The following is a 14,851-nucleotide window of genomic DNA, read 5'->3' on the forward strand; positions in this document are numbered from 1 at the left end:
TCTTAAATAAACTTAAGAATTAAGATGCAGTGAATATGTATTTTATATATAAAACAGCATGAGCTGTTGGTAATATGTTAATTGTGAAAATATATTATTTTTTCAACATAAATATTTTTTCCTTTGTGTCAGCCTTCTTCTGTAGGTGTTTTACATCTTTTCCAATGCCTACCAATCAGCAACATAAGAAGATGAAACATGGCTACTACAGGAAGTGAAATTACAATTAAAAATAGCATAGGAGGAAGGCAACAAAAAATAACACAGTTTTGGTGAGAGTACACAAACATTTCTTAGAAAAATAATTAGTAAAAGCCAAATTTCAAAAAGCATTGTACATTAAAATTAGTTAGAAATCAATATTGAAAAGAGAAAATGGTTGTGCCCTTTTGTGTTGCTACAGTCGCCGTAAGTGGGAAGGGTATGCCCAAATGTGGGTCCTGTGCTCACTGTGCCACTGAAATCAAGCTAGCCTGGCTGATGAAGGTTGATACACTGAAACTGTTCCCAGGATTCTTGGTTCTGGTCCAGGGAGGACCTGGCATTGCAGCTCAGACTTGACTGTCCCCATGAGGAACAGGGTCAAGACTGATTTGCATATGGCAAGGTCAAATCTCGGGTGGCATGATGAGCAAAAGAACAATGGATTTAACCCAGATCTGTGATTGAGGGTGAGTGTTTGAAATATTTCAGCACTCTGTCCATCATCCTTATGTGTTGCTAAAGGTGCCCTAAGTGAGAACAGTATGCCCAGACATGGGTCCCCTGCCCACAGTGCCAGTGGATTCAAGCTAGCCTGGCTGATCAAGGGTGATCAAACTGTAGAAAGCAGTGGACAATCTGCAATTACTGACATATAGATATCATATCTTAAGCAAGGGCAAACACAGATGCACCAAGACATACATATAAGCAATAAGTATTATCTATTGTTCTCCATCTGACGTTGACTATATACACATATAAAACTTATTAATAAAATAAAGACCATCTGATATATACATTTAAATTACATTTATCCACCTTTCTCATAGACAGTCACACCGCTCGCTGAAACCCAACTCACCAACACATATGGGTCATAATATCAGAAAAAAGTATTTCAAAAGCAATTGTTCTGTTTGTTGTATACTAACACCATTCAAAATACACTTCATCTCCATGAATTAGCTTAATCATTAGAATCCAGTACTCATCACATAACAAAGTATTGTCTAATTACAGACCCAATGATCTTTAATGAACAATTAATTCCTTCTTGGTGGAATCACAACAATCAAATCAATGCCCGTTTTGGCGCAACAGTGCCTTCTTCAGAACATCCACCAATGGCCATTCCTGCAAACATATATCACAATATGCAAATGTTATTGCCCTCGCTAACAAACCTATATTACAAAATTACCAAAATACATAAAAACGTTTGTAGCCGCTGGACACCAATCCATCACCAATAGAAATATCAGAAATAAAATTAGCTGAGCCCCCATCATACTAAAAGTGTCAGATAAAGCAAAACCAACATAATAAACAACAAGCATTGAAAATTGCAAACAGAAATGACTCTGAAACCCACAATGAACCCCGTGATAAACATCCCACATGTACCATATGATGAAAAGACTTAGAGATGCTATATACCTGGTTCAACAAATCTTACCACTTATTCTTTTTGGGTGGCAATTAGTAATGCAAAGTTTATGGATAGCGTATTTTTACATCATAAAACAATGCTTCCATGACAAGGCCTCCGTGACAGATCCAATGACTGCAGATAGAAAAGGATAACATAAAACCTCCAATAGAGCAGAAACTTACTTGACCTAAGAGCACACTCTGGGCTGGCTATGATGAACTACAATAAATGAATGACATCATGAAGCTCCCAGGAGCCAAACGCCTACCTGTGTAGGGAGAAAGGCTGTTTCGAATAGATAAGGCACAAACTGGATGAACGATAATAATGACCAACAGCGCTGGTAACAGCAGTAACAGGGCTAGCATCTTCCAGATATATGGACCTGGAACAGGGCAAAAAAGCCAATTCATATATAGCGCTCTAATGTGGGGCAATCCTTACTGCCTCTTGTGGGCCATAACTTACCTCCAAGTTATTTAGTTGACAACAGGCCGTGCAGGGATTTCTGGTCTTTGGCGGGCTCCGCATCATAACTCCGAAAGCTGTAGCATGATGTCAATCAATCAATCAGTTTTTGTAAAGCGCAACTACTCACCAGTAAGGGTCTCAAGGTGCTGGTGGTAGGTCTGGGCCTCATACGAAGAACCATGTTTTGAGGTTCTTCCAGAAGATGATGAGAGATGGGCTTTGTCTGAGGTGCGTGGGCAGGTTGTTCCAGCTCTTAGCAGTGAGGTATGCAAAATATCTTCCTCTGGCGGTGGTTTTCCGATGCTTTGGATGGTAGCTAGCACCAGCTGGGTGGAGCGGAGGGGTCTGGCTGGTTGTGGAATGAAATGCGATGGTTCAGGTAGGCCGGTCCAATGTTGTGCAGGGCCTTGTAGCGTTTTGGATGAGTTGTTTTTTCCTGATGTTCTTCTTTGTGGTGCCGGCATAGAGTGCGTTGCCGTAGTCGAGCCTTCTAGTGACTAGGGCATGGGTGATTATTTTGTGGCAGTCGATCAGGATCCATTTGCGGGGTTGGCAGATGGTGTGCCAGTAGGAAGAGATGACTGTGTTTACCTGTCTAGTCATTGATAGGGAGGAATCGAGGATGATTCCTAGGTTGCGGGCATGGTCAGTCGGAGTAGGCGGTGCATTGAGCAATATGGGCCACCAGGAGTAGCCTGAGGTGGAGTTTCTGAAGATAATGAGCTCTGTCTTTTCCTTGAGCTTGAGGCAGCTCTCCCTCATCCTGGAGGTGATGGCTTTCATCCTGGTGTGAAAGTTCCTCTTAGCTTTGTCTGGGTCTCAGTGAGGGATATGATGAGTTGTGTGTCATCAGCATATGGCACAATGCCATTTTGTGGTCTCTAATGATGGCTGCCAGCGGGGCCATGTATATGTTGAAGAGCGTTGGGCTCTGGGAGGATCCCTGAGGGACTCCGCAGCTGACTTCTGTTGGTTTGGATATGAAGGATGGAAGCCTGACTCTCAGTGTTCTTCTGTTGAGGAAGGAGGGGATCCATTGCAAGGCATTTTCGTGGATTTCTGTGTCATGGAGTCTGGTGCATAAGGTGCTGTGGGAGACCATGTCGAAGGCCGCTGAGAGGTCGGGGAGTATGAGTGCTGCGGTGTGTCTACGGTCGAGGAGTGTGCGGATGTCATTGGTGGCTGCAAGAAGAGCTGTCTGCATGCTGTGGTTGCTGCAGAATCCAGACTGACAGGTATCCAGAGAGTTGTCCTCGAGGAACTGTTGCAGCTGCAAGTTTATGGCTTTTTCCAGGACTTTGGCTGGGTAGGGAAGCAGCGAAATGGGTCGGAAGTTCTTGAGCTCTGCTGGGTCGGCTGTGGGTTTCTTCAGGAGGGGGCGGACTTCGGCACGTGTCCAATCTTCAGAGAAGGTGGCTGTTGTGATGGAGCAGTTCCGTGTCTTGCTGAGTTTGGGGATGACTGATGCATTGGCTCTGTTGTAGATGTGGTGAGGACAGGTGTCTGTTGGAGCTCCAGAGTGAATGCTGTTCATGATGATTTCAGTCTCTTCTGTGGTGAGCGGGGACCAGCTGTGGATGGTTTGGGGGAGTTGCGGGGGTCTGGGTAGGTCGTAGGTTCTGACGCTGGGTGGGTTCTGCTGGAGAAAGTTGTCATAGATGTCCTTAATCTTGAGGTGGAAGAAAATGGGCAGTTTGTCTCAGTGGTCTTGCGATGGAGGGATGTTGGTGGCTTCAGAGGGAGAATTAGTGAATTTGTTGATTACCATGTAGAGTTCTCTCATGTGGTGCGGGGAGATGTTGATGCGTTCACAGAGTGATGGTTCTTTTGCATTTTTGATGCGTTGGTGATAGGTAGCAATGGCGGCTCTGAAAGAGGGGAGGTCTTCGCTGGTTTTGCTGTTTCTCCATTTCTTCTCTAGGTGCCTGCAGGTGCTTTTGGATTCTTGGAGTTCGACTGTGACCCAGCTGGCTTTTTTTGGGTTGCGCTTGACCAAAGCTGATCAGAAGGGTGTGGTGCATTCAGTGATCCAGGAGATGAGGTTGCATGCTGCCGCGTTGGCGTCATCAGTGGTGGGTGGGAGGTGATATGGGCAGGGTCTGGGTGAGTTGCTCATTGGTGATTCCATTCCATTTCCCGTGGGGGGCCCTGGGAACGCGAGGCGGCTGTTGGGTGCGGTGATGGCGAAGTGTATGTAGTGATGGTTGGTCCAGTCCGGAGAGGAGGTATTCTTGGAGGTGATCTGGTTGCTTGAGGTAAAAATGGGGTCTAGTGTCTGTCCTGCGGCGTGCGTGGGCACAGTGATCAGCTGCTTCAGGCCGAGGGTGGTGAGATTGTCAATTAAGGAAGTGGTGTTTCAGTCATTGCTGTCTTTGAGGTGGAAATTCAAGTCGCCCAGGAGGAGGTCTTCGTTGGACACCAGGGCATGGGGGCTGGTGATGTCTACAATGGCGTCAATGAAGGCAGGGCATGGGCCAGGTGGTCTGTAGACCAGGGTGCCATGGAGGGAGGAGTTGTAAGTGGCATGGATCAGGAAGTGTAGGTGTTCCATTGTGGTGCAGTGTTCCTCCGTGTTGACAACGATGCAGAGTGAGGACTTGTGTACTATGGCCAGTCCTCTGACCGGATGGGAGGGTTGGTCCTTCCTTAGGAAGGTATAGCCATCAGGGATTACGATGGCGATGCCCAGTCCGGAGGTAGGGTTAGTCCAGGTCTTGTTTAGGAAGGCAATGTCTGAACGGGAAGAGACAATCAGGTCCCAGTGTTCGGTGGTGTGATTGTGGAAGGAGTGTATATTCAGAAGGAGGCAGTTGATGAGGTTGTGGTGGACCTCGTGGTTTCAGGTTTGGGGAGTTTCGGTTGTCTGTTGTGGCGGAAACTGAGGTTGCAGTTCCGGTAGGAAAAAGGACCGTGGATGTCCTTAGGAGATGCGGTGCAGCAGGCACTGAGACGTCCAGTGAGGCAGTGGAGGGTCTTGACATCGTAATGGAGGGTGGCCAGGGAATGGCTCATCAGAGATCCAAGGTTTGTGGTGCTGGGCGCGGTCTAGGCCCGGATGGACACAGAAGGGCTTGCCTTTGGCATGCCTGTGGCATGCCCACTGCGCGCGACCACCATTAAGAAGGGGATGGAGGTGGAGGATCCGCTCAGCTGGGAGGCGGAAAGGTGGGCAAAGTGCTTCGCAGGGGCAGGGAGGTGGGGCCGCAGGGGCAACAGTGGCGCGGGAGGTAGAGGAGAACAGAAAGACAGAAACATACGAGAAGAGACAGAAAGAAGAAGAAAGAAAAAAACAAAGTAAAGCAGAGGTAAAAGGCAGAAGTAAAAAGCAGTAGTAAGTAGAGACATGGAAGATACTTACTTGTAGATGGCCACCAGGTAACCAGGGATGAGGCGCAGGCAGGGGCCTGAGGGTGGAGGAGGGCCTCGAACTGAGAGTCAGGCAAACTCTCAGTTCATTCCCTGAGACAGAGGCAGCAGCAGCAGGAGGAGCTAGGGAGGGCAACAGACCCTGGCCAGGTCAGTGCCTCTAAATGAGAAGCAAGATGCTGTTTTTGAAATCTAGAGCACCATGGTATTTCAAACATGTGCACTCCGGGTATAGACATAGAGTCATGACTGGGCGCAGCCATACTGGGGATGAAAAACTATATATACACGTACCTGCTTTTGCAATCCACGTAAACTGAGGGCATCAATCAATTTCCAACAATAAGGCATGATGAGATATGATTATATCAGTTAAGAAAAACAACAACATATATACCAACGTACCACAAATAGGACCATTGACACTCAAAAAAAATACTGTAAATCTACATCCATTGGCTATCTTCATCAATTTTTACAAACAGATACATGAAATACCAACTGGGGTCAAGGTGGTATAAAAATAACCTAAGGTGGCTATTACCTATTACTTGCAAAAGGGCATAGTTGCGAAGGAGTATCAGAACGTGTATAAAGATTTCAGAAAAACTGTGACTGCACCATAGCAGGACTAACGTATGGGACCAAACACTACTTCAGTTATTAAAATAAATTACTTGATCCCATGGGATTTAATTGTTCATTGCATGACTGTACGTTTCCAACGTAAAAATCCAGAACACTTCCCTGAGCTTACGCACTTGTTATGAGTTCAGTCACGGTTTTCAATTGATCTTTTCAAGAATCAACCATTCAATATCCTCTGGTTTATGGTTGCATTGTAGATAATGTTTGACTATTGGTGCACACTTTGCTTTGGTGCAGATGGCTCTTTAAGTCTGGTTGCAAAGGAGCGAGCTGTCTCCCCAACATAACCTAATTCGCAAGGACAAACTAGAAGATGCACAATGTTTGTGGTTTCGCAATTGGTAAAGGACTTCAAATGTATTGTGTGTTTCTGAATTGCATAGTGGCCAGTCTCAATAGCAAATTCACATGCTTTGCACTGTGTACATTTGTAATTACCTATGACAGGGGCAATTCTATCTATGGTCTTCTGTATAAACTTGCTGTGAAGCTGCATGCGTGATCTAACTACATAATCTTAGATTTTGTTTCTCACCTAAAGGCAAACTATGGTCTAGGCAACTGGTGGCTCTGTTCATTGTCAACATTTAAGATATGCCAATTGGCACAGATAATCTGGCATATTTTTTCATTTAAGGATGAATGTTGCCTGATGCACACTGATTTACATTCAGTATTCCATTGTCTGTCCTGCAACAAGAACTCCCTGTCATAGTAATGTGCTCTTTTGTATGACTCCTGAATCAATCAGTGGGGGTAGCCCCTATCCATAAATTTAGCTTTCATCTCTACAGTTCTTCGATTGTAATCAGATAAATTGGTACAGTTTACTTGCAACTGAAGAAATTGACCAAGGGGGATGCTTTGCTTCGTGTTCTTGAATGAAAGCTAACAAAATGGAGCAAACTATTTCTTGTTGTGGGTTTTACATAGAGATCTACTTCCAATTGGTTATTATTGTCTCTAATGGAGATATCCAAAAAATCCACTTGACTTTGACTAGCATAAGCCGTAAACTTCATGTTGACGTAACATAGATTGAGCCATTTTAGGAACTCTTGTAGGTGGTCAGGCTCACCAGTCCCTACAAAAAACATATAGTCAATATACAGTACCCAATGAATGACAGACTCAAAAAATGGAGCAACTTCATTATAAATGTATTTGCGTTTGAACTTGGCCATATAGATGTTCACTACCATGGGGGCACACAAGATGTTCCCATACTAACTCCTTTAATTTGTTTGTAGTGTTGACCATTAAATTTAAATGTATTTTCTTCTAGCCCAGTATGAAGACAATCCAGAATAAAAGTTTGGGACCTTCTATAAGAAACCTGTCCATAAACCACTCTGCAGCTTTGATAGCTTCATATTGAGGAATGTTGCTGTAGAGAGCTTCAATATCAAGTGTAACTAGAGTTTCTCTGATAGAATTAAAAGAAAAGCCTTCTATTTTGTCTATGATCTCTCTATGTCCTGAATATATGATGGAGTCTTGGAGAAATAAGGTCTCAGAATTGAATTAATATACTTGGATAGGGGTTATGTAATGAACCCAATAGTCATGACTATGGGGTGATATGTGGGGGGGGGGGTCTAAGCTGTTTTCATGTATTTTAGGCACCCCATATATGCTTGCCTTTCTGGGATTTTTGATGTTGAGATACTGATATTCTTTTTCACAGGATATCTCCATTTCACAGGGTTTTCTTAGTCTGACATTCAATTACCTTTTTTACTCTTATGGTAGGGTAAATTTGAACTAAAATATAGGCCCTCATTACAGCATTGGCAGTAACTACCGGCTACCGCCACAGCGATGGCCGCCATCATACCGCCAACGTGGCTACCAGCCGTCTACGCTTATCATGGCCGCCGATTGTATTCTGCAAGAATGCTGGCGGAACACTGCCGACGGTCATGGCGGCGGACGGCAGTAAGGCGGAGCTGCTGACAGCAGCACCACCACGCCAGCAAAACACCGCTGACCGTATCATGACCAATGATACTCCCTGATGGTGTTTTGCTGGCGGACACTGCTGCTGACAGCAGCACCGTGGATCGTCTCCAGCCGGAGGACCCCCTGCAAGCAGGGGAGTGGGGAGTGTTGTGTGCATGTGAGGGTGTGTGTGTGTATGTTTTGGAATGCGTGCATGTGGGTGAATGCATGCGTGAATGGGTGATTGTGAGTATTGTGTGTTGTGAATGCATGTGTGTGACAAGGTATGTTGGTGTGTGTTGTGGTGTGTGGGTATGTATGTGTGCATGCGTGGGTGGTGGTGGGTATGAGTGTGTGTATGTATGTATATGGGTGCGCGTGTGGGTTTGTATATGTGCGGCGGGCAGGAAAGCGAAGGTGGGAGAGGGCTCTAGGGAGCGTGAGGGGGTGGGAGAGACCCCTATCAGTGCCAGGGAAGGGATTCCCTGGCACTGATAGTGCCTACCACCATGGTTTTCGTGGCGGTAAGTTTGGCACAAAAACCATGGCGGTAGGCCGAGTCGTAATCCTGAGGGTGGGATTGTGACGGCCGCCGGGCTGGAGACCAAAGGACATGACTGATGTAATGTATGTGTTAGTCAACTAGTTTTTGCATGTTTTCATCGCAGTATAATAGGGTTATTGTGCCATAGTGAGAAGACATGAAATGTTCCATATTCTCATGATTATTGATAGAAATGGGGTCTTTGATTGGCAGTCAGGTTACCCTCTGTCCAAGCAAGGACCCTGACTCTAATCAGGGTAAAGGAGAATCACCCTCAGTTAACCCCCACTCACCCCTTGGTAGCTTGGCACGAGCAGGCAGACATAACTTCAGAAGCAATGTGTAAAGTATTTGTGCCAACACACACAGTAATACAGTGAAACACTACAAAATGCACACCACACCAGTTTAGAAAAAATAATTAATTTTTATCTAAATCAAACAAGACCAAAACGACAAAAATCCAACATACACCAGTCATGATATGAATTTTCAAAAGAAAAAGAGTCTTAGGGGGTCATTCCTACCCTGGCGGTCCGAGACCGCCAGGGTAGGGTACCGCGGATGCACCGCCAACAGGCTGGCGGTGCATCCAGGGCAATTCTGACCGCGGCGGTACAGCCGTGGTCAGAAACGGAAAACCAGCGGTGTACCGCCGGTTTTCCGCTGCCCAGGGGAATCCTCCATGGTGGCGCAGCTTGCTGCGCTGCCATGGGGATTCCGACCCCCATACCGCCATCCAAAGACAGGATGGCGGTATGGGGTGTCGTGGGCCCCCGTAAGAGGGCCCCACCATGATTTTCAGTGTCTGCTATGCAGACACTGAAAATCGTGACGGGTGCTACTGCACCCGTCGCACGCCTTCAACTCCGCCGGCTCCAGTCGGAGCCGGCTTCCTCGTTGAAGGCGCTTTCCCGCTGGGCTGGCGGGCGGCCTTCTGGCGGTCGCCCGCCAGCCCAGCGGGAAAGCTAGAATCACCGCGGCGGTCTTCTGACCGCGCAGCGGTGTTCTGGGGGGGTACTTTGGCGGGCGGCCTCTGCCGCCCGCCAAAGTAGGAATGACCCTCTTAATCTTTAGAAAACAGTGAGAATGCTGTTGTTACACAAAGTACCTGAGTAGCGTCAAACATAAAGTGGCACGGGAGAGCAGGTGTCGAAAAAGGCCAGCGATGCGTTGATTTCTCACTCGCAAGCGAGACTGTGCATCATTCCTCCTCCGGTCGGGTCGGAGTGCGTCGTTTCTTCTCTCCAGCAAGAGAGCGATGTGTCAGTTCCCAGAGGGGCACCTAGGGTCCAGACAGGCTTTGCGTTGATTTTCTGCACCCAGCGATGTTGCGTTGAAATCTGGTCACATGGTGTCAGGAAACCGCATTGCGTGGGGTTTGCTTAGTTAACAGCAGCCACTGCAGGTTTTGCTCATTGTTTCTTCAGCAGCGTTGCCTTGATCTCCCAGCCACGATGCAGGTGGAGCATCAATTTTAGCCGCGAGGGCGGCGGCCCGTCGTTTATCATCTGCGTTGTGGGTGTTGAGTCGAAGATTTCCCCGCACAGTGGTCTTTGCATGGATTTCTTTCCTTTTCCAGCAGCTTCACTTTTCAAGGGCCCAGAGACAGGTTAGGGCACCACTAGGCAGGGCAGGACTCCCAGCAGAGAGTCCAGGTGCTGCAGAGAGAAGTCTTTGATGTCCCTGAGACCTCAACCACAGGAGGCAAGCTCAGTTTATGTCCTTGGAGATTCTTCACCAGTGGGAAGTCACACAAAAGTCAGTCTTTGTCCTCTCTCAGGTAGACACAGCTTCTGCAGGCCAACCCAGCAAAGCACAGTCACAGGCAAAGGAACAATACTCCTCCTCCAGCTATCCAGCTCTTCTTCTGGGCAGAGGTTCCTTTTGGTTCCAGAAGTAATCTGATTTTCAGGAGTTTTGGGTCCACTACTTATACCCATTTCTGCCTTTGAAGGAGGCCTACTTCAAAGGGAAGTCTCTGTTGTTCACAAGATCCTGCCTTGCCCAGGCCAGGCCCAAGACACACCAGGGGGTTGGAGTCTGCATTGTATAAGGGCAGGCACAGCCCTTTCAGGTGTAAGTGACCACTTCCCCCCTCCCCCCTAACGGCACATCATGATACACAAGCTACACCCCAGCTCCCTTTGTGTCACTGTCTAGAGGAGAGGTGCAAACAGCCCAACTGTCAAACTAACCTAGATAGGGACTACACAAACAGGCAGAGACACAGCCTGGCAGTTCAGGCTGGACTGTTCCCATGGGGAACAGGGTCAAGACTGATTTGTATATGGCTGGGTCCAAACTGGGGTGGCTTGGTGAGCAAACAAATTGATGGATTAAACCCAGATCTGTGACTGGGGGTGAATGTTTGATTGGCTCTGCATTCCGTCCATCATTTGTGTTTATTTAGTTTCTAAAAGTGACATTTTCAAACACACAATCTAAAAACAACCTTTACCAAAAGCTGTATTTTTAAAGTGTGAGTTCGGAGACCCTAAACTCCAAATTTCAATCTGCTCTCAAAGGGAATCTGCACTTTAATAATATTTAAAGGCAGCCTCCATGTTAAGCTATGAGAGAGATAGGCCTTGCAACAGTGAAAACCAAATTTGACAGTATTTCACTGTTAGGACAAGTAAAACACATCAGTACATGTCAGGACATGTAAAACACATCAGTACATGTCCCACCTTTAACATACACTGTACCCTGCCCATGGGGCTACCTAGGGCCTACCTTAGGGGTGCCTTGCATGTATAAAAAGGGAAGGTTTAGGACTGTCAAGTGGGTACACTGGCCAAGACGAATTGGCAGTTTAAAACTGCACTCACAGACTCTGCAGTGGCAGGTCTGAGCCATGTTTACAGGGCTACTAGTGTGGGTGGCACAACCAGTGCTGGAGGCCCACTAGTAACATTTCAGTTACAGGTCCTGGGCATTTCCAGTGCACTTTACTAGGGACTTACTAGTAAATCAAATATGCCAATCATGGATAAGCCAATTTACACATATAATTTATACAGGGAACACTTACACTTTAGCACTTGTCAGCAGTGGTAAAGTGTCCAGAGCAAAGAAAACAGCAAAAACAGAGTCCAGCACACAGAAACAACCTGGGAAGCAGAGGCAAAACATTAGGGGAGAATGCCAAGTCTAACAATTATGATTTAAATGCTCTCTTTCTCAACTTTGACAATATCAAGGGGAATGTCCAAAGCAGGGTCTGTATTTTCCATGCATGCATCCTTAAAACTATCATGAGAACGTTAGTGTAGGTTAAAGATCTCAAATACACTATGCAGGGATTTAGAATTAGGCCTGTGTGGAGTGCAGGGAGTTGCGCTACATGGAACTCTGCAAAGTGAAAAAAAATCTCTGTAGCGCTACTCGGAGTACCGTGAGTGGATGGAGTTCTCTGTTGCACCCAATCCTGTTGTGTTTGACATCAAATGCAATGCGGAGTGCGTACTCACATTCAAAATGGTGAACGAAAGGCACTACACAGTTCAGATGGGTGAGGCCATCGTATTTTCCACAATGTTTATGGTGCTGGGCCTGTTTTTTTCATTCCACATCAATCTTTTCAATCCTCCACCCTTATACTTAATCTACCACCTATTGGTATGTTTTCTTGTGTCTAATTGTTTTTCTGTTTTTTAATTTTTTTGTGTTTTTTTTTGTGAGTTTTTGTATTTTTGTTTTTTTCCCCCTTATTTCTTCCTTTCTTCCTTCTCCTCCTGTTTCATTTCTTCTCTTTTTCACTCTACCTCACCCAGTACCTTATGTGCAGAGGCGCCATCAGTTCAGCCTCGGCCCATCTTTAGCAAGGAGGAGGTGGCAGCACTGTTTTTTTATGTGCAGCACCACCTCCCCTCCATTCTGGTGACAGACCTGAGAGCGGTTACCCCCTGCGGGAGTGTGGGCTACTTTGGGCTAGGGTGAGCCGGTGTGTCAGGGCCATCACCCAGATACAGCGCACCACCTAGCAGCTGATGCACCACTGGGCAGTCATAATTTTCCACGAGCAGGACCTGCTCCACCTGCTAGGCATTGAGATTTCGGGGCTTGGTTACTATTATATTTTTATTGGGTTTGTGTTCTACAATGCAAACTTTTTTTTTCTGAATAGCATGCTGCTTCCACTCAGAGGTAAGTTACGTTCAGTTTACATTAAGAATATTGTTTATTATGTGATCCAGTTAGAGTTAAGCGGATGCTCAGTGCTAAATTATCGTACTCGCAGGCACTCGCTTTGGCTGAATATTTAAGAAGCCATTGCAACACAGACTCCTGTATCCTCCTGTTTCCATAGTGAATTGGTAATATGAGTGAGCTAGTGTTTTCTGTGACTTTATGTAGCTCGTACAGTCCCACGGAATTTCACAGTGATGCGAGTATGCACGCATTGAAAAAAGGGAGACTGAGTTGGTCCATCAAGGGGTTTGAGAAATGAAAATAGAATAATAGATCATTCATTCCAATGCATTAGTTCCAAATGTGTCATGGAAATTTGGAATAGGGATTTTAGGAGTATAGCCAACTCAGAAATAGTTGATCATACCACTACCATGGGCAATCTGATTTAAGTGCAATGTTTTTGCATTTGCCTGTCATATAATAATTGTGTGAAGATTTTGTATTTTCTAATCTTCTTTGTTTCTTACATCAGCACCCAGGGCAAGAAGAGGGGCACTACACCGGCGGGTACGGCAGGAGCTGGGGAGGCGCCGACCACCAGCCCGATGCGGATGGCTCTGGTCATCCTAGTTTGTCCTATTATTTAATATTATTACTAATATAATTATTTCCCTAACTTTTACTTCTTCCCACTTTTATGCCACTTTTAATTTTACCTTGTTTAAATTTTTATACTATCTCCCTTTTTTCCAACTCTCCTATCCAAGTTTTGTTTAAGTCCTGTTATCCCTGCATTATCTTTTTTTCTGTCTTTCATTGACCATTTTGTATTGCACCCTTTAATTGCTCTTCAATGATTCCCAGTCATCATCAGCCATAGGCTATCGCTCTGCCACTCCATTACACAAAACCTTTGGTTGGCTTGGCTACCTGGCTTTTCGAACATTCCAACAAAATCCCCAGAGTGATATTTTTGATAGAGGATACTGCAGTGCTAACCAAACTGTAACAATGTATTGTGCTTGCATTTGTTTGATTAAGAAAATTAACAAGGGGAGGTGTACCTGTCATTACAAAACTGTATTCTGTTTTTTTCTGGCCTCACCGACCAGTGCAACTAGTGGACTCAGCTCAAGTTCTACTGCTGCAGGAGCAGATGGAGCAGGGGGAAACGCAGTGGCAGGGATGGGCGATGATAATTCACATTGCTTTCTTATTGACAACTACTTTTACTCACAAGCTACAAGGGCATTGTCGTGATTGGATTTCTGACCCCCACCTCCCGATTACAGCTACAGCAGTGGTTGGGTTACTTATGGTCTCTTCTATCTGCAAATCAGCAAAAGCACACATAATGTACGCTAAAAATGATGGCTTGATCAAAATGTGAAATGAAAGGATGGGTGAAAAGAGTGAAAGGAAAGGATGCGTGGGGGGATGAAAAAGGATTCTTGGGTGAGTATTGGGTAAATGGATGGATGGGTGAAAGGATGATTGAAAGAAAGGGTGGAGATGTGGGTACTGAATGGATGGATAAAGGATTGTGAACTTGGTTGGAAGACTGGATGAAAGTAAAGCTTACATCATGGTGACTATGGGTGAATATAGATTGAAGAATGAAAGGATGATTGAATAATTGCTTGGATGAATAAAGAAGGGAGTTGTTCTGTAGAGGGGCATGCTTAGTTGTCACCACCTTCGCTTACTTTTTGTCTTTTATCATCTATGATTATGAAAGCTATGGTTAAAAGTGGGAGGTATTTTAATTTGTGTTCTAATCCCTTGACTCACTGTATTTGTTAAATGAGGTAGATATGTATCCCATCATCATTCATTACCTCCCTCCCTGCCCATGGCATTTTGCCACCCATGACGATTTATTTTACACCTGATCAGATTTTTCCCTTTAAACATTTGCTATACAGTGACTGAATAAGCCAAAGCTTAGATACATGATGAATCAATGATTAGTGATGCCCTTCTTTGCTTCTATAGCAAAGGTTCTACCTACTTGCCTAATACATTTGCCTTACTCTGCAGTAGAGTAAGTCAATCAATCAATCAATTATTTTAGAGCACGCTACTCACCGATAGGGTCTCAAGGC

The sequence above is a fragment of the Pleurodeles waltl genome, chromosome 6, assembly GCF_031143425.1.
Source record: "Pleurodeles waltl isolate 20211129_DDA chromosome 6, aPleWal1.hap1.20221129, whole genome shotgun sequence".
In the NCBI taxonomy this organism is placed as follows: Eukaryota; Metazoa; Chordata; class Amphibia; order Caudata; family Salamandridae; genus Pleurodeles; species Pleurodeles waltl.